Below are 22183 nucleotides of genomic sequence, written 5' to 3'. Positions count from 1 at the left end.
CCAATGAATCCAGCATTTCCAGCTTCTAAAGGCCGCCTGCTTTCCTTGACTCAGGCCCCTTCCTCCATCTTCAGAGCCACCAAAGCTGGCTACATCCATTTCATGCTGCCATCTCTCTGATTCTCCCACTGCTTTGCTCTTTCACTTTCTGTACCCTGTGACGACATCGGGCCCACATGATAGTCCAGGAACATCTTCCCATCTCAAGGTCAGCTGATTAGCAGCTTTAATTCCATCTGCGACCTTAATTCCCCTTTCCATGTAATCTAACACCTTGCTAGGTTCCAGGGACTAGCACATGGACATCTCTGGTGGGCTATTGTTCTGCCAATCGCATTGGAGGGTGGGTAAGGCATCTGAGGTCTCCTTCACACAGAAAGATTTTCTAGTCTGGAATAAGAGGACATTTTATTGCTTCAGTTAAGCAACATGAGGTACAAGGAAGAAGAAGGAGGACGAGGGGGGAAAGAGAAAGAGAAAGAAGAGGCAGGACAGAAGGAGAGGAAGAGATGTAGCAGAAGAAAAAGCAGGAGGAGGATGGAAAGTTGCTTTCATCCCACATCACATGTCCTCAGCCCCTACACTCACTGTGAGGTGGGGCCAAGCATTAGGAGACTTGAACCAGAATTCTAATCCTGCTATGTGACCTCCAATTTCTCCACTGGTGAGATGAGGTTCCTCTGGACCTGGCTTGTGATAGTTCTCCAAATTAATGATCTGCAGTGGGCCATAGGGAAGGCCCTGTTGAGACCAGGCCAATATGGTGGGGATGTCCCAGAAGAGCTGCCTGGCAGGGTAGAGGCAGCACCCTTCCCCAGTAGCCAATTGGCCATCGCTGCTCCTTGAAGGGAGGATTGTGGAGTCAAACGGTCCTGCCCCTGGAAGCTCCAGATTCATGGCCATGCCTCAACTGCAGGGCCTGTGAGTTTGCCCTCCTCTACTGGAGTTAGGGGCAGGCATCCTGTCTCCCCACCCCCAACTTGGCGTCTTGCCCACACCCTGGAAGCCCTAACTGTCCTGTGGATCTGGTCTTGGGAAAGTTTTGTGGCTGCCTGGCAGGAGCCCTGCAAGAGGCTGACAATTGTTTTTCTCTTATATGCTAAGGGCAGGGGCTGGGTCTTTCTAAAAACCTCATCTGTCCACCTCCCTCATTTCTCTCAAATCCTGCAGATAAGATCCTTAGCTTGGATAGCAACAGTACTTACCTCATATGGCTTTGGACAAGGTAGAGTGACAATCGCTCTAAACTGCTTGGCGGCACAGCGTCTGGTACATGACAGAAAATAAGTGGAGGGTGGTGGCATTGTTATCAGTGCTGTCCCTGGCAGGCCATACACATTCATTCTCAAATACACCATCCTCCTGACATCTGCTAGGGACCCTGTCCCGAATAAACTGCAGGGCTGAGCTCTGTGGCTTCTCCTTATATGAATGGGCCTTTGGAGTTATGTTATTGTCTCCTTGTCTGTCTTGCTGGCCTAGAGTGGGCCCTCAGGTCACACAAACTGTGAGGTAGGGCGTGTGTCTGATTGATCTGCTGGTACCAGGAGCCCCCTTAGCTAGGTATTTAGTAGGTGTTAGAATGAATGGATGTGTGAAGGAAGCCATGAGTGAGTGGATGCTCAGCTGGGAATTAACTCACTCAGCAAGCATTGCTTAGCACCATCTGTGCCAGGACTGGTGGGAAGTGGGCCCTTGCATCAGCCCCTACCCTCCAGATGCTCACTGCGTGGCTTTGACTTTTGTGTGCAACAGCAGTGGGTGTGCGGATCACTGACAGCAGAAGGAAGAGGGCAAAGGCTTGGGTCAGGGCCATCTGTGGTCCTCGAATCCTCAGCACCCACTCTGTGCTAGTGTTTGCATCTCCTCTTATCTCTGGCCAGACCTTGAAGTGCCAAGAACCAGATCTATCAATCAATTATCTGCTGCCTGCACTGAGAGCAGGGCTGCCTAGCCAGATAAAATCCCAAGGGAGGGGCACGGGACCAAGAAACAGACAAGGTGAGTGAGCTGAGACCACCTCCTCGTCAGATGGGCACAGACTGTGATGGCTATGTACCCGCGCACTCTCACACACATCCGTGTGTACATCTCTGGGCACGCCCTTCACCTCTATCACATATACACACAGCTCCATACCCTCACATGGTCTTTCTATGTGACCTCTCATGCACATGAACGCACAGTCATGCCTGGATCTCTCCTGCAGCACGTCCCCTACACACACAGTTGCCCACACCCACACAGTCACATGCATCCTATGTAAACACTCCCTCTCCCAACATCTGCCCACAGAGCCTGCTTCCACATGCTCTGCACACCTCCATACACTCGTCCCATGCCTCGTCAACAATACACCCCTCTGTGTATAACCAGCATGCGCTTGTGCCCGTACACATCCTCAACACACACACCTTGCCAGTGCCCATGCTGAGGGTTCTCCCATGTTCCCCAAGGCCATGGGTAGTGCCAGCATGGACTGGTCTTATGGGGTTTCTGAGGGCAGATAGATCATTATTTGGAGCTGGTTGGTTTGGTTTGAATTTGAGGCTATGGAATCAGGATACCTGGATTCGAGTTCAGGGTCTAAATGCACTAGCCATGTGGATCCTGGATGAATCTCTGTCCCAATCCAGATCTGTTTCCTCATTTGTGAGATGGGAATAATGCCAACCGTAGTGGATGTTTCCAGGATTCGATCAAATGCTATCAAGGAAGCGAAAATTATGTGAACACAGAGAGGGTCCGTTTGTATTATTATTGCTCTTTTTTCTGCAATGATGGTTGTTTATTAGCCAGAGTCCTTAGGAGTGCTGGGAATCTCTGCTGATGTGCTTGTGACTGGGAAAACCTGGCCTGATCCTGGTAACCTTAAAGGTTTGACACCTCCACCCCTGACTCCCCACTTCAAATCACTGGCACCCCTCCAGGATCCAGCTTCTCACCCAGGATGCTCTGTAATAAGCTTGTCTAGGCCAGAGAACACAGCCTGCCCACAGCCACCTCCTGACCAGCTCCTCCATCCACACCATGCCTCCCTCCACCCAAGGCTTTGGGTGCCAGTCTCCATCCAAGACATCCTCACCAGATTCCCTTGCCGAGCACGAGTGCCAGCTGCAGGAGGGTGACATCATCTCACTCAGGGTTCCAGGAGAGCTCTGAAGAACTGTAGTTCATAGCAGCTCGTCAGGGAGGCAGGCATTGGGGCCAAGGTGGGAGACGGCGATGAGAGAGCCTATGTGGTGTGGGTGCGTGTAGATGTGTGTGCCTGTGGGGATGTCTGTGTGAAGCGTGAGAGTGCTGGTGTCAGGGAGTATGAGTGCATGTGGGGGGAGGTGTTGGTCTGTGTGAATGCGGATGTAGGCTGTGTGACTATGTGGTGTGTGGGCATGTCTATGCTATCTGTGAGACTGTGGGTGAGTGTGCTGTGTGTGTGTAGATGTCCATTTGGTGTCTGAGAGTGGCAGTGTAGTAGATATGTATGTATGGATGAGTGAGCATGACCTTGTGAGTACGTGGTGTGTGTGGGCTGTGGTAGTGTTTTTGTGGTGCTGGGGATATGAGTGTGGGGGTGTACATGTGTGGTGTGTGCATGTGTTTGTGTTGTGTATGGGTATCTCGATCTAGAGGTGTGTGTGTGTGTGCTTGTGTTGTGTGTTTGTGTGTCTGTGCGTGGAGTGGCTGTCTGGGGAGGTGGCTGTGGGGGTGCGGATTTCTTGTTGGGCACGTCAGTGTGAGTGTAGCGTGTGGTGTGAGTGTGTGGGGGTGGTATGAGGTGGAAGGGAGAGTGGCAGGCAGGCAGGCAGGCAGGCAGCCAGGGTGCTTCCCCTGCACACAGTGGCTGGGCTGACAGCCGGGCGGAGAAGAAAACTAGACGTCAGGGAAATCAGTCATAGACAAATCGATTCCCTTTAGAGGTGAGAAAAAGCAGATGCTGTGACTGCTGGTGGCCTGTTAGGCTTGGAGCCACATCCCTCCCCAGCCTGAGCCACCCTCCCCTCCTCTAGCTGCTAACATCCCCCCCACCCCAACACACACACAGCCTTTGTTTGGGAGACCCCTGCTGGCTGACGGCCTGCTGCTGGGCTGCTGCATCCTTCCCCCTGCGGAGCCAGGACCGTGTTCTGTGTGTGTGTGTGAGTGTGTGTGTGTGTGTGTGTGTGTGACCTGATGGCAGAGGCCTCTTAGGCACTTCAGAGACAGTGGATCACCGTCTTGGCCAAGGACACCCAGAAGCTGGAGGTAGCACTGGACCAGAACTCAGGCCTCCTGGGTCTGACCAAAGGCAGATCTTTGCCATGCCCCACCACCCTCCTGCTGCTACCCCCACCCCAGGGCTCTTTGAGCAAATCTCCCCTTTCTTCCCTCCTTAATCTATTCAGTGGATGTCCCTGGGCAGCGCTGGTCCCATCTCCTCTCTCCGGTGTACACGCCAGGCCCTGGGCCCAGTAGCTTTCTCCTTCCTGTCACCTGGTGAGGAGGGTCTGTCCCTAGATCCCATTCTGTGCCAAACTGGCCCTGATCAGGGCAGCCCAGATCAGCTTCAGACTCGAGTGGGAACCACAGATCAGCCTCTTGGCCTCAGATACATAGTCGCGAGTCCAGGGTCTCTGGGCCTGGGGGCCCTGACTCAGCTGTGAGCAGAACGGCTGCTGCAGGTTAGGACCCTGACACGCTGCCTCTGTCTTGCTGACGCTTCGACTGTGGGTTGGCTTCCACTTCAGGCCCTCCTCTCTGTACCCCCTTTTCCACTGGGTCTCAACACCCAAAACAAATTAGGAAAACAGAGCAAAGCTCATCAAAAGCAGTGACTGCTCTTCACTCAGTGCTCTGTTCTCTGAGCGTGCCCTGACTCTAATAGCTAGCCTCTGCAGGCACTTGATTAGGAGAGCTATTGAGCGTTGTTCCACGCTAGGCCCCCTGGATTTAGAAGTGAACAGAATGACCTGGGCCTGCCTCCAGGAGCCTTGTGTCTAGCTGGGATGACACACCTTGACTCTAGCAGGGACCAAGAGTCCAGGGTAGGAAGAGAGGAAGGGAAAGATGCCACACCAAATCCACCTCTTCCTGGTCCTGACCCTGACACTGACCTTGACTTCCTAGACTCCACCCTCTTCCCTAGGGGCCTGTGGGCTCTCAGCTTGGTTCCTCTGCCACAGTGTCCACACCCCCATTCTTCCAATCTTCCACTTGCCCATCTGGCTCCTCCCCAGCAAGCATTCCCTCAGGTCACCACCTCTTCTCCACACTTGGACCCTGGCTAGGATGGGTGGTTCTTCAGGACAGTGAGCCTTGCCCAGCATGGATGCCCCACTATTTGAGTGTGAAGTAGTTGAGGCTGGAGATGAGGGTGGGAGAAGTGGCTATTTCGGGGGCATGGTTTCTGGGATGTTCGCACCAAAAGACTCCTCTCCTGGACTTTCCCCCTTTCCCACAAAGACCTTTGAGACCCTGCCCTCTGCTTCCCACCCTCAGGCATGTCCTGACCCATGTCTACTTGCCTGAGCCCTCAGTGGCCTTCTCCAGCCATTCTCTGGAATCTGGAACCTGAATTGAGAGGCTCTCCCAGCTCTGGCTGTGTGTCTGGAGATAGGTACTAAATCTCTCTGGGCCTCAAATCCTTCCCTGCTAAGGGGATGGGGATCCAGGCCTTGCTTACTCCAGAGGAACATAGATCGGGTGGCAGGTATGACTGTTGCTCAGAGTCACAGGTGTGTTTTTGTTACTGGTGGTCAGGGGAATGGCTCAGGGAACCCATTCCAAATCTCACCGCTGACCTAGATTCCCAGTGGCCAGCCAGATGGGAGAGGCCAAGGATTGATCGACAAATATTGATTAAACCAATTTTGGGCCAAGCCCCGTTGTGGGCAGACAGTGCCTGACCCATGAGATGTGTCCAAAAAAATAACTGCCGAGAGAAGGAGTGAATGGTGTCGGGAGTGCAAATACTGCTGGCATGTTCCCAGCCGCCGGGGAGCTTATAGTCTCACTGGAACATGTTGGGTGGGACAGGAGAGCAGGTTCTGACTCTAGCTCTGCTTCTGACCGCTCCTGGCCTTCCTGTTTGTCCCTTAGTCACATCGGGAGCTCTGTGACCTTGAAGACCATTTCCTGCTGGGATATTAATACCAGCACTAATAATAACAGTAGCCGTCGAGGCAGGAGCAAGCATACTAATATTAGCTGCACCTGTTGAGGGCACGGCACGTGCCAGGCCTTTTATATATGTTATGACGTCAGTCTTCATGAGTCCTCCTCTGCTCCATGAGCTGGACTCACCATCTTCATGCTGACAACAAGGAGACGGATGCTCCGTACTTGCCCAGGGCCCCAGAGCTAGGACAGAATTCGAGGCTATTTTGGTTGGGCTCTGAGGATGGCAAGGAATAGAAGTACTCAGCTGACCTCAAGTAAGGGAAGGCTGAATGAAAAGGACAACATCGTGGGAACCTGGGGTGAGCCAACTCTCTGGGCTGCATCAGGGCTGGCCTGCTGTGTGCAGTGGCAGGAGCGAGGGATCCCCTCGTGCAGCACCCGGGGCCGCAGTGCCAGCATCATCCCAAGTGGGCCTCCATCTCCCTGCCTCTCTGCTTCTTTCTGTCCCATGTCAACTCATATATGCCCTTCTTCCTCTGTGTACATGCTATGGGACCACAGTCCCGGCTCCTCATAGATGTAGCTGCCCTACCACCCCGACTCTCCCCTCTGCCTCTGCCCAGGTCTCCTTTCAGAGCCTCTCCCTGGGCTGCTTGCCCAACTCGCTTCTTATTTCTCAATTCAATGCCCACAACTCAGGTCATCTTCCCACCCCCACCCAGGTCTCCTGCCCCCGTCTGCTTCCAGAATGGGCTGCCCGTTTTTCAGGCCACACCCCTATTTAAGTCAGCTGTGGTGGATGGGGCACTTTCTCTTCACCTGGGAGTTTTCAACCTTGGCCTCAGGGCCCCGTCACACTCTTAAGAACTATTGAGGACCCCAAAGAGCTTTTGTTTATGTGGTTATAGCTACTGATATTTACCATATTAGAAATTAAAACTGAGAAGTCATAAAATATTCATTCTCAAAGAACAAGAATAAACCATTACATGTTAACACATTTTTCATGAAAAATAACTATTTTCTAAAATAAAAAAAAACCTAGGAGTGGCATCGCTTTACGTTTTTGCTAGTCTTTTTAATGGTTCACTTAAAAGAAGACTGTTGGGTTGTCTTGTCTGCTTCTGCATTCTGTTTAAGTTTCTGGAAAACCTCTCTGTTCTCTTGCAGAGGAAAAAGTATATATAAGGCAAATAACACCTTCTAGCCTCACAGAGCCTCTGAAAGAAGTTGCGTCTTAGATTGTCCTTGATGTGGCTCCTGCAGGGACTCTAGGTTAGGTTGTGCCCCTCCTTGACCCGACAAATGCTGTAGGAACCAACAGTCACCTGAAGACAGGACATTGGGTCCAGAGTGCAGCTTCCCTTGGATCTGTGTGCTGGCTTGGTGGAACTGGAGAGCGAGTAAGGCTGAACACAGCTTCCTGAGGACGCATGCTGGGAAGGAAGCCATGGCAGACAGGTATATTTGGAGAGACAGAGGGGAGAGGGAGAGTTTCCTCGGCCGTGAGAAATGACTGCACACATCTTCAAAGTGAGAAGGTGAGGCATGGGGCCATGGCTGGCTGAGACCTTTAGGGCCCCAAGCACTGAGAATATCTTGGTGCAGAATAACTTAGAATAAATTTTTTTTTTTTCCTTCATGACACTAAGCTTCTTCAAATGTGGGAGTCAAAATAGCCTCTTCCTAGTTTCTGGATTGCAAAACTATATAGATAAGTGTGCAGAAGTTGAATTTGTCTCTCTCTTTTTTTTTTAATATGTCATGTTGGGTTGATGCCTGGGTATGGGCTTACTCTGCCCCTGGGATCATATACAGACACTCAGTGTAAGTGATGAGCAGGGTGGGTGGGGATGGGGACTGAGAAGGACCTGCCTCGTAGAGCACTGGATGATTCAGGGCACCCACTGCTGAGGATAGGTCTGGAATTACCCTGCCTGGGGGTGGAGAGGTGGAGGAAGGAATAGAAGCCATGGCCCAGCCTGGAATCCCTAAACCTGGGGTGGGGTGGGAACAGTCTGCTATAGCCTCTGGTCTTTATACTTCCTTGTGGGGTGGGGAATCTTAGAGGGCAGCGGGGGGAGTGCTCCAGAGGGAATGACCTCCACGCAACAGACTGCTGGAGGATGTGGGGCTTGGTCGGGGCAGAGGTCTCAGGGCCGTGTGATGGTCTAGGGACCCATTACGTGTCTGAACCCCAGCTCTGCCACCATCTCTGTTCTTTAGTTTCCTTGTCTGTAAAGAAGGGAGAAGGATGCCCAGCTCACATGATTGTATGAAGGTGATGTGAGAAGGTGAATGTGAAATGAGATGAAAGGGATAAAGCCTCTGGTATAAACAATCAGGCCAGCTCCATGAGGCACAAGCTTCATTTCACTTTTGTTGGGTGATATAAGATCAGATCCAGGTTCACAGGAATTGCTCAATAAATATCTGTTGAACGAAAGAATTAAATGAACACATCAGTGGCTCAGGTACTGCTAGTTCCTTCCCTAGGCAAGGCCTGGTCCAACCACCTCAGGCAGGAGACTAAGACCTAGAGAGGGGATGGGACTTGTTTAAGGCCATGTAGCAAGTTAGTGCCTGAGATGAATCCTAAATGGAGGCTCTGCTCCATCAACCAGGGGAACCACAGCAAGGAAAGGTGTCTGGGGGAAGGGGCTGGGTCTTCTTCCATTGCATGTGCATGCAGGCATGCATGTGTGTGTGTTTGGAAAGCCAGGAGACTAGATTCCGTTCTTTCCAGGGCTCCTCCCTCTTGCTGGAAGGTCCTGCACGCCTCACCTATTTACTGGGATTTCTGAGCAGGAAATTTGAAGAGGTAGGAGGTGGAGGTGGTGTGATATCAACCTTTGTATCCCAGTGCTAGGAGAGACACCTTCCTTCTCCCCATTGCTAAAGTCTCCCAGGTCAGGTGACCTAATCTTGGCCACAGCCCTGTTGTCTAATGGTGTGGTAAGTCAGCTGTTTTGCTTTACTCCAGAATTTCTCCAAGTGTGATGTGTGGAGCAGCAGTAGCAGCAGCATGGAGAGCTGGTTAGAAATGCAGAATCTAGGCCCCACCCCAGTCCTGTACTCCAGAGGTGGACCCAGGAATCTGTTTTATAAGCCCTCTTCTGATGATTATAAAAGATTTAAAAAATCTTACTTTATCAACAAAAATATGACATCCAGTAGGGCTGGAATTAAAAGGGAGCGGGTACTTTCTTAGACTTAGAAACTTGTTTAAATTATCTAGTCAGTTGTCTATCCATCCATCCATCCATCCATCCATCCATCCATCCATCCATCCATCCATCCAACCATCCATTGACACATTCTTCATTTGCTAGACATTCAGTGCACCCAAAAACTGAAATGGGAAAGCTTGCGCCCCATGCTCCAACTTGCTATGAGTCTCTGCTGCGTATCTGAGGAGATAGCCTCCTGCCTCTTTAATTCTCCAGGCATCTCAGTGGTTCTGCAAGACAGTCACTTGCTTTAATCTGAATATGCCTCTGGTTTCTAAGCCTGAAAAAACCACCCTAATGCCAAGTGTCTGAGAGGGAACGGGGAGGAAACATTTATGTGCCAGGCATTTTCACATGTGCTGTGGCATTTCACCCTCCAGCCTTCCTTCACACTGGATAGTATTACTCTCATTTTACAGATGGGGAAACTGAGGCTCAAAGAAGTATAGGCACTTGACTAAGGCTGCAGAACCTGAAAACGGTAGAGTCAGAATTTGAACTCAGTTCCTCTTGATTCCAGGGCAGTGCCCTTTCTTCTGTCCCATGTTGCCTTATTCTTGGTGGACTTAGGGACTGATAGCTAGAATTTGAAGGCCAGGCTGACTTAGGGTGTGCTTCTAACCACCTGTCCTGTCCAGAGGTTAGGAGGCTGCCTGTGCGATGGTGAGCTCCCTGACACTGGAGCTGTGCAAGGAGAGACTGGGGAATCCTGTGGCTATGGTGGTGGTCATGTGTCTGTGTCTGTGTGTGGCAGGACTGAGACTTTGAGGGCCTTCTGCCCTCTGAGGTGGGCCTGCTTGAGCCTGCTCCGGGGTCAGTGCCCCCATGGATGGAGGCTCTGTAGTCAGTTGCTCATTATTTGTGGCTCCTCTGAGGGGACCTTGCCAGCTCCCAAACAGGAAATGTGTCCAGAAAGCTGTAATTAGAGCTGGGGAGCCACAGGCCAGAGAGGTGTCTGCTGCAGCTTCAAGTGCAGACACGCTGCTCTGATTAAGTCCCTGGGAGAGAACTCGGTGAGTCAGGTCCTTAGATTTTCTTCCTGCATGTGGCACCCTGTCCCACTCCATTCTCCCTGGAAGGAAACCAGCATTTGCTGGGATCCTACTGGGTGTCTGGGTCTCATGTATATTCTCTCTTTTGTTCCTCCTTAGAACCTTGGGTTGGAGAATGGGGAAGCATCCACCTTTATGCAGTGAGGACCCTGAGGCACTGGAATGTCACATGACTCTCTCAAGGTCATCCTACTGTGACAGAGGCGAAATTTGAGGCCCTATCTTTGTAAGTGCCTTGTCTAACCTCTTGGTCATTCTAGGGGAAGATGTTCGAGTCAAAGGTAGGGTGCAAGAGACCAAGAGCAAAGATAGAGGAGGCCCAGGTGGGCCTGGTGGGGGTCTGGGTCTGCCCTTACTGACCATGACTTCTTTCAGCCTCTATAAATCTGCTGTGGAGGGATGGACCCCTGCTGTGCTCCCCTACTAGGATGCTGGTCCACCCATGGCAACTACGGTTGTTTAAAAAGGTGGCCATAAATTCTTTAACACTCCTCCCATTGAGAGGTAGAGTCTATGTCCCCTCCCTTTGAATCTGGACAGATTTGTGATGGCTTCACTCCACAGAGAATGACAGAAGTGACGCTAAGTAGGTAAAGACTATGCAAACTTCCTATTTGTTCTCTGGAACACTTGTTCTTGGAGCCCCAAGCCATCATGTAAGAAGTAAGAAGACTCACTAGTCTGCAGCTGCCATGTTGTGCGGAAGCCCAAGCCACATGGAGAGGCCATGCATAGGCACTCTGGTCAATAGTCCCAAGAGAACCCAGCCATCCAGCCTCCCTAGCTGAAGCCCCCAAGGTCATAGAGCAGAGACAAATGATCCATGCTATACTCTGTCTGAACCCCCAATTCACAGAATCTGGGAGCAGAGTAACATTTAGAGGTGATTTGTTATGCAGCAATAGATAACCAGGACAGCTGTATCAACTGAGATGTATCATGTGATCATCTCAGGGGTCCCACCCAGACCATTTTTTTCCTTACTGTCCCTAGGAGGCTGGCTAGGCTCACACCCTTAGCACAAAGCGTTGCTCCAAAATGAGACTCTACATCTCTGGGGGGTTCTATTGGTTCAGCTTCCTCTCCCTATTCCTTTCTCAGAGCTAATCTTCCCAAATCTGCGTCTGCCTCAGGCCCTCTGGTGTATGATTGGGAGTCCTGATCCCCGCTCCACCTTTTGTCAGCTGTGAGATCTTGACAAGTTACAGTAGTCTCCCTTTATCCATGGTTTTCCTTTCTGAGGTTCCAGATACCCGCGGTCAACTGCAATCCAAAAAAATATTAAATGGAAAATTCTGGAAATAAACAATTCATGAGTTTTAAATTGTACTTCTTTCTGAATAGTGTGATGAAATCTCATGCTGTCCCGCACCTGGGACGTCGTGAATTGTCCCTTTGTCCAGCATGTCCACACTGTGTATGTTTCCCGTCTGTTAGTCACTTAACAGCCGTCTCAATTATCAGATCAACTGTCATGCTCTCGCAGAGCTGGCGTTCAAGTAACCCTTATTTTATTTAATAAAGGCCCCAAAGCCATTCACGTAACTTTTATTACAGTATATTGTTATACTTGTTCTATTTTATTATCATCGTTGTTCATCTCTTACTATTGTGCCTTATTTATAAAATTAAACTTTATCATAAGTATATAGGTATAGGAAAAAGCATAGTATATGTAGGGTTAGGTACTGTCCACAATTTCAGGCATCCACTGGGGATCTTGGAAGGTATCCCTGTGGATAAGGAGGGGTACTCAGGTTTTTTAGTCTGTAAGATGGCAATATTAAATACCCACCTCAGAGTTTTATTGTCAGAGCAATACCTCACACACGATACTCTCATCAGTGTGGCTCATTATTGTTATCCCTGAAGTCACCCTCTTTCTGGCCCCTTGTGCCATCTCCATGTACACAGGACTTTACAGTTTCCAACGTGCTCTCCAGTCCCCCCAGTAACCCTGTGGGGCAGGTCAGTATTATCGCCATTGACTAGATTAGGAAACTGAGGGGTGTGGGCCATGCCCATGGTCTGAGATATGGACTCTTTCTTCCATTTTTGTTTAGCCTCTTCTGGAGTTTTCTTCTGTGTTTCCTCCTAGGAATCCTGGCTGACTTGCCTGGTCTCCTTCTTATGTCTGCTATCTTATGCCTCTGAACTTCTGGAGTCTTTGCCTGTGTGGCTCTGAACAACTCCCATCCCATTTCTTGGTCTCTGTTTTCCCCTCTGTGAGATGATGGAGTTGGGCTGGCTGATGTCAAAGGGACTTTTTGGCTCTAAAACAATCAAGGTGGTTTCCATAACTGGGGGTGGCTTGCTGTGAACAACCCAAGAGGGCCTGGCTGTGAACAACCCAAGAGGGCCCTACATCCCTGAGCCTGGGGCAATGGGGCCAAGCCCTGAGAAGTGGAGAAGGGATACCACCCAGGAGTTGAAAGGACTCAGAGAGGGCGTTGGGGCATTTGCTCCTTGCTGGTTCACACTCACAATTTTCCCTGAGGTCAGTCCTGACAGTTTGGCCAGGTAATGGGCCTAATGCATCCAGGCCCATCCTCTGGGGCCCCTCCCAAGGCAGTTTACAGTGGCAACTCTGGGCAGTGATGGATTCTTCAGTATCCTGACTTCTGGTGGTCCAGCCACTGCTACGTCTCCTGTCAGGTCTCTCTCTGGCCAATTTTGCTTATCCTATAGGCCCACATTAGGCTTCATTTCCTTTAGGCAGCCTTCCCTGATGTGCAGTATCAGCTCTCCCTCGAGTACTTCCGTCAGCTCTCCCATAATGCTCTGGGCTCCCTGTCAGGACCCTTGTTATAGTGTAGTCTGTAACTGACTGACTGCTTACAGGTTCCCTCCAAGACCTTAAGGCCCAGGAGGCCAGGGTGTATGTCTGTCCTGCTCACCATTGCTTCTTCAATGTCCCATATAATGCTGGCATTAATCAGGTGCTCAGTAAATACAGGTTGCACAAATGAATTTTAGATAAACAAATAGCAAATGCTATTAGCAGTAATAGCAATAATGCTCCTTGCTGAAAATACCCCAGCCTCATTTTCCTGTCCCTTAAGCTAGGCCAGGAGAGGATGGATGACTTTCATAGCATGTTATTTTGGTCCTTGTAGGACTGCTTTTATTGAACTGTCTGTATGATGTCACACTTCAGAAAACGTCTCCATGAGATTTGTCTTTGTGTCTATTCTGAGAATTTTATGATGAAGACTGCTAGGAAAAATTACTGCTGTATAACCAGAGGTAGTTACAATTTTCTTAAATATTGGGCTTTATATAATTATTTTTTATTTTATGGATTTTGTGCAACTGACCAGTTTTTCCCTTTTGCATTTGCTACTGGGAAGCTCAGATCTAAATTTTGATCCTTTGAAATAACATTTAGGACTTTGTAGTCTTTGTATTTGAATTAGCCAGATTTCTGGTTTATTTAGTGTTCTTTCCTCTGTTTTGCTTCTTATTTTCCTATCCATTTCAAATTTATGTTTTATTTCTGTCCTTTAAATATCTTTCTAAATCCCACATGGATTTGTATATGTTTTAAATGATTTTTCTTGAACAAGGCAAGATATAACTATGTGTATACACAATACTTCTGAGCACATTATTCCCAGGCTGACCCAGGATTCGATTTACAGGCTAAAGAGTGCTGGTGCTGGGTTTGCTCTGGGCCCCCAGGCCTGTCTCCCTCCAGCCTCGGCCATACAGATCCCTGGCAGTCCAGTCCGTGTTCTATGGGCTATAGCCTGCTAGGCCCTATACTAGGTGATCATTCCTTGGCAAGAATGGGTCTTGTTCACAGCCTATTCCAGAACTGTTGGCCTCACTGCCCTGTTGCCAGCTTCTTGACCCTCTGCCTTGTCTCCCTTCTGTGTTGATGCTTAATACTGCTTCTGAGAAACTGGTGTGGCTCTCTGCTCAGATTAGACTTGACCTTGCCCCTTGGATGCAGTCTGAGTTCAGTTGCCATGAGCAGCCATACTTGGCCATCCAGGCTGGCCTTTTGCTGGCCCAGGCCAGGGTGACTGACCCCTGGGCCCCCAATACAGGCCCTGGACAGCTTGAATTAGGACCAGGGGCCGGGGAGCTAATCATAAAGCAAGCAAAATGTTAAGTGTTATCATTTCACCTCTGGAGATGAACGTTTACTCCTAGAGGTAGTTACAAGTGGGAAACTGAGGTTCGGAAAGGTCTTACCCAAGGTCATATAAGAAATCAAAGGACGAGGGGGCTTTTGCTTTCCAACCTAAGGCTGAGTCCACTCTATCATAGTTCCTCCTATCCCAGAGGTGGGGGTATGACATTCCAGTGGAGATTGGGGTGAGAGAGTCTCCAGTCACTTATTCCCTGGCAAGGAGAGCCCTCTCATCGCCACAGTCCTCTGAGAACTAAGTTCTCTCCCTTTCCTCTGCAAAGCTTGTTTTAGGATATTCAGTCTATATACACTGATGATCTGCCTGCTGGATGCAGAGATGGGTAAGGGGAGGCAGAAGGGCGTGTGTGGAGATGATGAGGCCTCTACCTTGGAGAAGCTTTTTTCAGATCTCTGCCAGATTCAGAGACCAGCCCTCTAATCAAACGAGAATGCCACACTTTCCCTAGAGCCGCTCCCTCTATTCGTCTTCTGAGGCCATGGGGTTCAGAGCTGGTCACTTTGGAAGTGGTGTGAGCCCGGGGAATTGCAAGCCCCTTCCTGGGGATCAAGACAGCTTGTGTGGGCCCTCTCTCTCTGAGTGATCTCAAACATGTCCCTTAACTCTGGGGCCTGAATTTGTCATTTGTTAAATGGGACTGGAGTCTCTCTCAGTGGTGTTATGATAACCAGAATCTATTTGTTCTAGAATGTTTCCCTATCTCACATCTGAAATGCTGAGCAGAAACGATTCCCCAGGGGACTCCATGTACCTCTTCATGCTGACTTGATGCTGAAGGAAACAAAACCCTTCCAAAAAAACAAAAGACATCAGTACATCAGAATGCACAGAGCGGATGGTGGTGTTTGAATTGGAAATCACTGAGGTGGTTGGTTTCCATTTGCTATCAGAGCTTTATTCATGCAATGAGAATTTGTTGAGGTTTTGTTCAGTTCCACAAATATTTATCGAGTGCCTGCTTTGTGCTCAGCCCCATGCTCAGTGGAGCTGGAGCGGGTGAGGAACCATTAAGAGAGGGGAGAGCAGCAGCCTCGGAGTCAGCCAGATTGGCTCCGAGTCCTGGCTCTGGTGCTCACTGCTTTGGTTACCTTGGGCAAGTCACCGCCCCTCTCTGAGCCTGTTCCACATGTGAAGTGGGAATAATGCTAGAAACTTTCTCAGTGTTGTGAGGATCAAATGAGGAAGAGCAATGTTTTTGTTAACAGTGACTGAAATACTAAATGTGGATACTATTTTATTAGGAATGTTAGGAAGACTGCTCATGTGGCAGTTATGGTTCAGGGAGCTATTAGTTGTGATATGGGGAGTTTGGGCCGGGAGAGCATATGTGGATGCTGTGGGTGCACAGGTGAGGCAGGAGGGCTTCATGGCATTGGCGATGACTTTCTAGCACACAGCTGTGAGTCCTGCCCAGGACTGCTGACAGAGGCACATGTGGGATAGAGAGCAGACCCTTCTAGATTTCTGGGGAGACAAATCTTGCATACGCTAGCTCTCCTCTTCAGATGCTGCCCTCAAAGTCTCCTATTGGCATTTTCAGAAAAATTACAGTTATGCGTATCTTTGGACAGGGTTCCGGAAAGGAGGAAGGTGGTAGAGGTAGTGGGTGTCTCAGTCAGCCCGGGCAGCCATAATAAATATCACAGACTGGCAGTTAAGCAACAAACCTTTATTTCTGACAGCTCTGGAGGCTGGGAGTCCAAGGTCAGGAAGCTGGCCGATTCAGTGTCTGGTGAGGGCCTACTTACTGGTTTGCAGATGGTCATCTGTCCCTGTTTCTTCTTATAAAGGCACCTAATCCTATCATGAAGGCTCCACACTCATGACCTAATTACCTTCCGAAGACCCTACCTCCAAATACCATCACATTGGGGATTAGAGCCCAACATATGAATTTTAAGGGGACACAAACATGCAGTCCATAGCAGTGAGGCAATTGTTTGAAGGTCATAACAGAAGTAGCATTAGATGTGTGGTGAGGAAGGAATTCCAGGTGAGGGGGAGGAAAAGGGGTGTGCATGTGCCTGGTGCATGGAAAGCAGAGTGAGAAGGCCAGTCCCTCCAGGCAACCCCTGTCACCCGCCTCTTCCTCCTGCCAGGCTAGAGTATGCAGAGCTTCCACTGGCCAAGGAGTTTGTATTGGGGTGCCCTGGGGATGGGGGCAGCACCAGCTTAGAAGTCAGGGAGTGACCAAGTAAGAGGGGTGTGCTGGTTTTCTGGTAGCGTGGGCAGAGCTGGGTTGGGCTGGGGCGTGGGGAAGACAGGCAGGACATGCAAAAGGCTATTTAGGCGCCGGGACAAGAGTGCAGGTTAGCAGGTTACTAACTTTTATGTAAGAATGAGTTTTTAGATTCTGCCACGCTGGATGGAGCACCCATCAAATTCTGAGTCCTAAAACCTTTGCCCTATATATTCTATCTGTGTGTTAGATTTTCTCCATTTCCCCCTTATATGCCTTCTCCACCCTTCTCCAGCTGGCTCTGTGCTCTGAAAGGGTGGTCCCTAGGGACTGAAGCAAAAAAAAAATTTTGTAACTAACTGCTTGAAACACTGTGGCTTAAAAACCCATCATTTTATTATGCTTATCAATTCCATGGGTCAGGAATTCAGAAAGTACACAGTAGGGACAACTTGTCTCCGCCCCATGGTGTCTGGGACCTCAGGCTGGAAGCCTCAAAGGCTGAAGGCTCACTCACTCACAGGGTGACAAATTACGCTGACTATGGGCTGGGACCTCAGCATAGCAGTTACTGGAACACCTGGATGTGGCCTCTCCCTGTGGCTGCTTGGGCTTCCTCATGACATGGTGGCTGGTTTCCAAGAGTGAGCACTCCAAAGAGAGCCAGGTGGAAGCCAAATCATTTTTTATAATCTAACAGATGTCACACAGTGTCACTTCTGCTGTAATCACAACTGTGCTCAGATTCGAGGAGTGTTGAATTCTCATTGTAAGAAGAGTGTGTGGGATGGGAGAATCGAAGCAGTCATTTAGAAGATGAGATCTGCCACAGGATGAATAAGTTGGTCAGACTCATTCATTCATGTACTCACTGGTTCAATCAACAAACATTTCGTGGTTTTCTCCCTGCTGGATTGTGGGTCAGTGATGATGTATTCCTTTACCAAAGCCACAGCTCCTATTGGTCTGTCATCTTTTTTTCCCCCCCACAGCGGGGTTCTGGAGTCATTCTCATCCCCCACCCCACCCACCCCCTGCTTTTTTTTTTTTAGCCCCTAGGGATGATGTTTTGATGGTAGCAGCTCCCATGCTTTTTAAAAGTCCTTTCATTAAATTCTCTTAGGAAATGGAGTGACCATTTTCTGCCAGAACCATCACTGATATACTACTATAGGTCATGGGAGGAACCTGAGGCTCAGAGTGCCCCAAATCCCATAATGAGTATCTGGAGGAGGCAGGATCTGAACCCAGAATTCCAGGCTCTATGTCTTGTCTCCTTTTCCAGGGCATCACTAATGATGTGTCATCAGGAGGAGCTCATCACACAGCAGGGCCTGCCAAGCTGCAGAGCCTGGTTCTGCTGGAGCCCTTGAACAACCCCCTCCTTTGCCTGCTGGGCTCAGCTGCCAGCCTCATGACCTTGTTCGTGCATGTCCAGGCTAGGGGACTCTCTGAGGCCCACCAGGCCCCCGGCCTTTCCTGGGTCAACCATCTCAGTAACAGATGACACAGAGGGGCGAGTGACATTCCCTTCCACCTGCTCACAGGCATGGGGTTGATAGGTAACAGCTGGACACCTAGGACTTGCCCTCATTACACAGCATGTGAGATGAGAATTCCCAGCCCAGCATTAGTTCTGCGCACCCACCAGTCTAGGCCCCTAGAGTCTTAAACAGCTTTGTTACTCACTTGATGAGTAATATGATGATGATGATGATGATGACAATGACGACGACGACAGCAAGTTTACTGGACGCTTACCATGAGCCGAGCACTTGTTCTACATCATCTCATTTAATCTTCCTCCTTTTTATGAGCGCTCGAAATTTCTGGAGGCCAGTGCAGGGTGGCTCCTCCTGCAGTGAGCTACTCTAACGGTTGTACCTCTCATCCTGGCCCTATCTACAACATCTCTGTGAAGTAGGTCATGTCTCAGATGGTGGCACCATGCCTCAGGGTAAAATGACTTGCTCTTGGTCACACAATGAGCAGGAGGCAGAGCTGGGATTTAAGCCCAGCTCTGTCTGCCCCTGAGCTCCTGCACTCATTACTGTCTTTCCCTTCTGTGAATCGACAGACTCAAATGGATCAGGTGACTTGCTCTAGGACACAGAGACATAGGGGCAGGGCCCCCCCGTGAGCTCAGATCTCCTCTCAGCATTGCTTTCATGAGTGAGAGTGTCCAAGTTTTCTCCTGGCTGCTAACTTGTGCCACCTCAGAGTGGGGAGCACTCACAGGAAGATGAGGGGGCAGGGCCATTCTACTAAGCCATCTGTTCCTTAAGGATAGGGCTTTTCTGTCTTAGTCCACCCCAAGTCCCAGCTCAGAGCCTGGGTACAGCCTAGGGTACTGACACTGGGAAAATATTTGTCGATTGAGTCAATGAAAGAGTAAATGAACGAATGAGTGAATGAATGAATGAGTGAGTGAACGACTCCTGAGGTCTAGGTGTGACCCAGTTAGTAGGCCAGTGACTGAAGTCCCAGTTGAGCAGAAGACTGCCTTTCACCTGGATGGCTTCCTGTTTATTTATTATAGAGAAAAAAATAAAAACACAGATCTGACAACAAAGCAAAACTGCGTGATAATTCTATTCCCAGATCAAATCAGAGCACGGGGAATGCGTTATCATCAACGTGATTACCTTGGGGGAACAGAGACAGGGAGTTTTATTAAATGAGACAATCTTGCTAAAAGGAAGCCTTACATTAGACTTTGGGCCTTAAATAATATTAGCGTCAAGAGCTGACAAATATTCCACACACGGCATCAGGGAACAAAATACTTTGGAGTGTGTGGCTATAGTGTGGGCTGCTGGGCTGACGTGACCCAGGTAGCAGTGGATGGAGCAGCAACCTGTCCCAGTGGCCACTACACAAAGCAGTTCAGATCCAGCTTTTTTCTCAGGCTAGCAGGGGTCTCCTTCCTGGTGATGTGAAGGCAGCGAGACCCTCTACAAGCCCCACAGGGAAAAGGTTCTGCATTTCCTGACATGGGTACAATGACCCTGAAACTCAATAGACCCTGAGTGGAGGCAAACTTGGTTCCGAGATGGGATTCCCACTCACCTCCTTGAAAGTGTACCTAAGCCATCCTGTGACCTTGAGCATGTTACTTAATCTCTTTGGATATCAATTTTCTTGTCTGTAAAATGGGTTAACGATTTAGGCCTCATAGGCTCCTTCTGAGGACTGAATGAGTTAATCTATAGAAAGCTCCTAGAATAGTGCCTGGCATACAGGAAATGCCCCATTCATGTTCTCTTTACTTCTGTCCCTACTCTGCCCCTTCTTCCCCTAGGTCATCATCCACACACACACCTCCCATAACAGGCTGCTTCTCCGGCCCATGGTGGGAAAAAAGCAACTCATGGAGACCCTATTTCATCCCGATGATAGACCTGAGGGCTCCCAGAGATCATCCAGTCCAGCCCCTCTTTTACAGGTGGGGAAATTGAGGTTCCAAATGGGAGCCTCAAATGGGCAGGCAGCACATTAGCTGCATCCCTGGGAGTTGGCTCAGTCTGTGGAAGGCAGTCTTGGGTTCTGTCTGGGGCACACAGGTTCCTGGACCCCCAGGCCAATATACTTGGGTTCAATCCCCACTTATCCTTTTTCTCTCGACTATGGGATAATTTAGAGTTAGAGTAACAATAATAGTTCTTGTTTTCCAAGGCCCAAGTGTGCCGGGCTCCACGCTGAATTAGAATGGCCTATGCCATGCAACCAATGAGGTGGTATTCCCAATTGCAAAGGAGTGAACTGAGGCTCAGAGTGGTTAATCAATTGCCTTACAGCTGGTAAAAGGTGAAGCCAGTACTTGAAATCCAGGTGGTCTGACTTTGGGGCTGGCTCAGATGTAAGCAGCAGTTCCTGAGGCAACGAAGCAGAGCACTCCTCATGGCAAGGCCAGTGGCAGGATGGCAGTCTTGGACTCCATATTTTCTCTGTTGATCTCAAAGAAGTCAATTACCCTTTCTGGGTCTCAGTTATGTTACCTGTAAAGTGGAGGTGATAATTCACAGGATTGTACCAAAAGTGATCACTGTGAAGCTCGGAGTCCTGGAAATTTGGTCTGGAGGGATCTTAAAAGTCATCCCATCTGGCCCCTAACTCATGCCTCCATGTATAAAAATGTGGTTCTTTTATCTTTTCATGCTCAGAATTAAACAACCTGCCTGGATTTACAGAGCTGAAAGGGGCTGGAGTGGGGATGTTAATACTTGACTACAGGATGTCAGAGGCAATCCAGCCCCACCTGATTTTCAGTTCTCCTTCTCAGGAGGGCTTGTGCCCACTGCTCTCCCCCAAGCCCCCGGCAATGGTTCTGTGACAGGACCCCATTCTTCTGTGGTCCTGTCACTCTCTTTCTACCAGGTGTTTCTCCTGTTACTGCTATATCACCCCTGCCCACAGCTTACCCCAGCTCAAAGAGGGAACAGGGCAGAGCAGCAGGATGTGGTTCAGGGCTGAGGGAGCTATGGCTTCAGTCTAACCCTGATATTGATGGGGCGTCTGGATTCTGCAAGCTCCTTCTCCTTTCTGGCTTTCAGAGTCAGAAGGAACCGTGGTTTTATCTATTAAAAACGAGACAAGTTTATAATTCTCCAAAGTATATTTCATGCACATCCCCAGTTCCAGTGGATGCTTTTAGGCAGTATACAGAACAATTCATCATCAAATAAGTTTGGGAAATGCTGGGTTAAACAAAGTTCAACAGTTTTCTTTTCCTAATACTCCCTTACTTAAATAATTGATTTAATTTCAAAAGAAATGCATCCTTACTGTAACGAACGAGGAATGTAGGGTTGTAGAAAGCAGATGCCAATAGTTGCCACTCTCCATAATTCTCACTCTGCACAGCAAGTGACGCTAGTGGCCTGGGCTGTGTCTTTACCCATCTCTCTCCATGCTCATAAAACACATATGCAAACACACACCTGAACCTTGTCTTGTTTTCTCCTAGAAGCCTTGTCTGAGCCTTTAACATGCCATGGGCTCTTGGTTTCCAAGGCAAGTTCTGATGCACAGCTTTTCAGAGCGCCGGGCTCTCTTTGTCTCTACTGAGTGTTGTGGGGGGAAATCTCTAGGCAAGGCTAGACTGGATGATCTAACACTTGGGCCTTAGTGACTCACAGGTCAGAGGAGAGGCTGTATGTGGTATGTGGGTGGGTGGGTGGGTGCTGGCTGCTCGGAATAGATAAGAACATTCATGAGTCAAACTGGGGGCTGCCCTGGCAGTTGGCTCAGTCTGCGGAAGCAGTGGGTCTGGGTAGGTGAATGCCAGTGCTAGGGGACCAGGGGTCTGGCGAGCTGGCCTGACCTTCACTTCCTCCCTGAGAGTGCCATAAGCAGCCATAGCCTACAGGGAGCCAGGCAGACTGGGTGGGAAGGGGCAGCACATGTGTTGGTACCTGTGTCCAAGGAGGAATGAGAGGCCTGCTCAGCCCCCAGAACCCTCTCCCAACC

General features: G+C 49.5%; 1 long non-coding RNA gene across 1 annotated transcript; it reads right to left on the bottom strand.

Annotated features, from left to right (window-relative positions):
• Positions 1-20110: 20110 nt before the first annotated feature.
• On the bottom strand, positions 20111-21757 carry LOC120609725 (uncharacterized). Its single transcript, XR_005654820.1, has 3 exons — positions 21655-21757; positions 21136-21291; positions 20111-20712 (listed from the first exon to the last, which is right to left on the bottom strand). It is a non-coding gene; the product is annotated as an uncharacterized LOC120609725 (long non-coding RNA).
• Between the last annotated feature and the right edge of the window lie 426 nt (positions 21758-22183).

This window comes from Pteropus medius, unplaced genomic scaffold (genome assembly GCF_902729225.1).
Source record: "Pteropus medius unplaced genomic scaffold, Ma_sr-lr_union100, whole genome shotgun sequence".
NCBI lineage: Eukaryota > Metazoa > Chordata > Mammalia > Chiroptera > Pteropodidae > Pteropus > Pteropus medius.
This window is presented reverse-complemented; position numbering and strand designations above follow the sequence as displayed.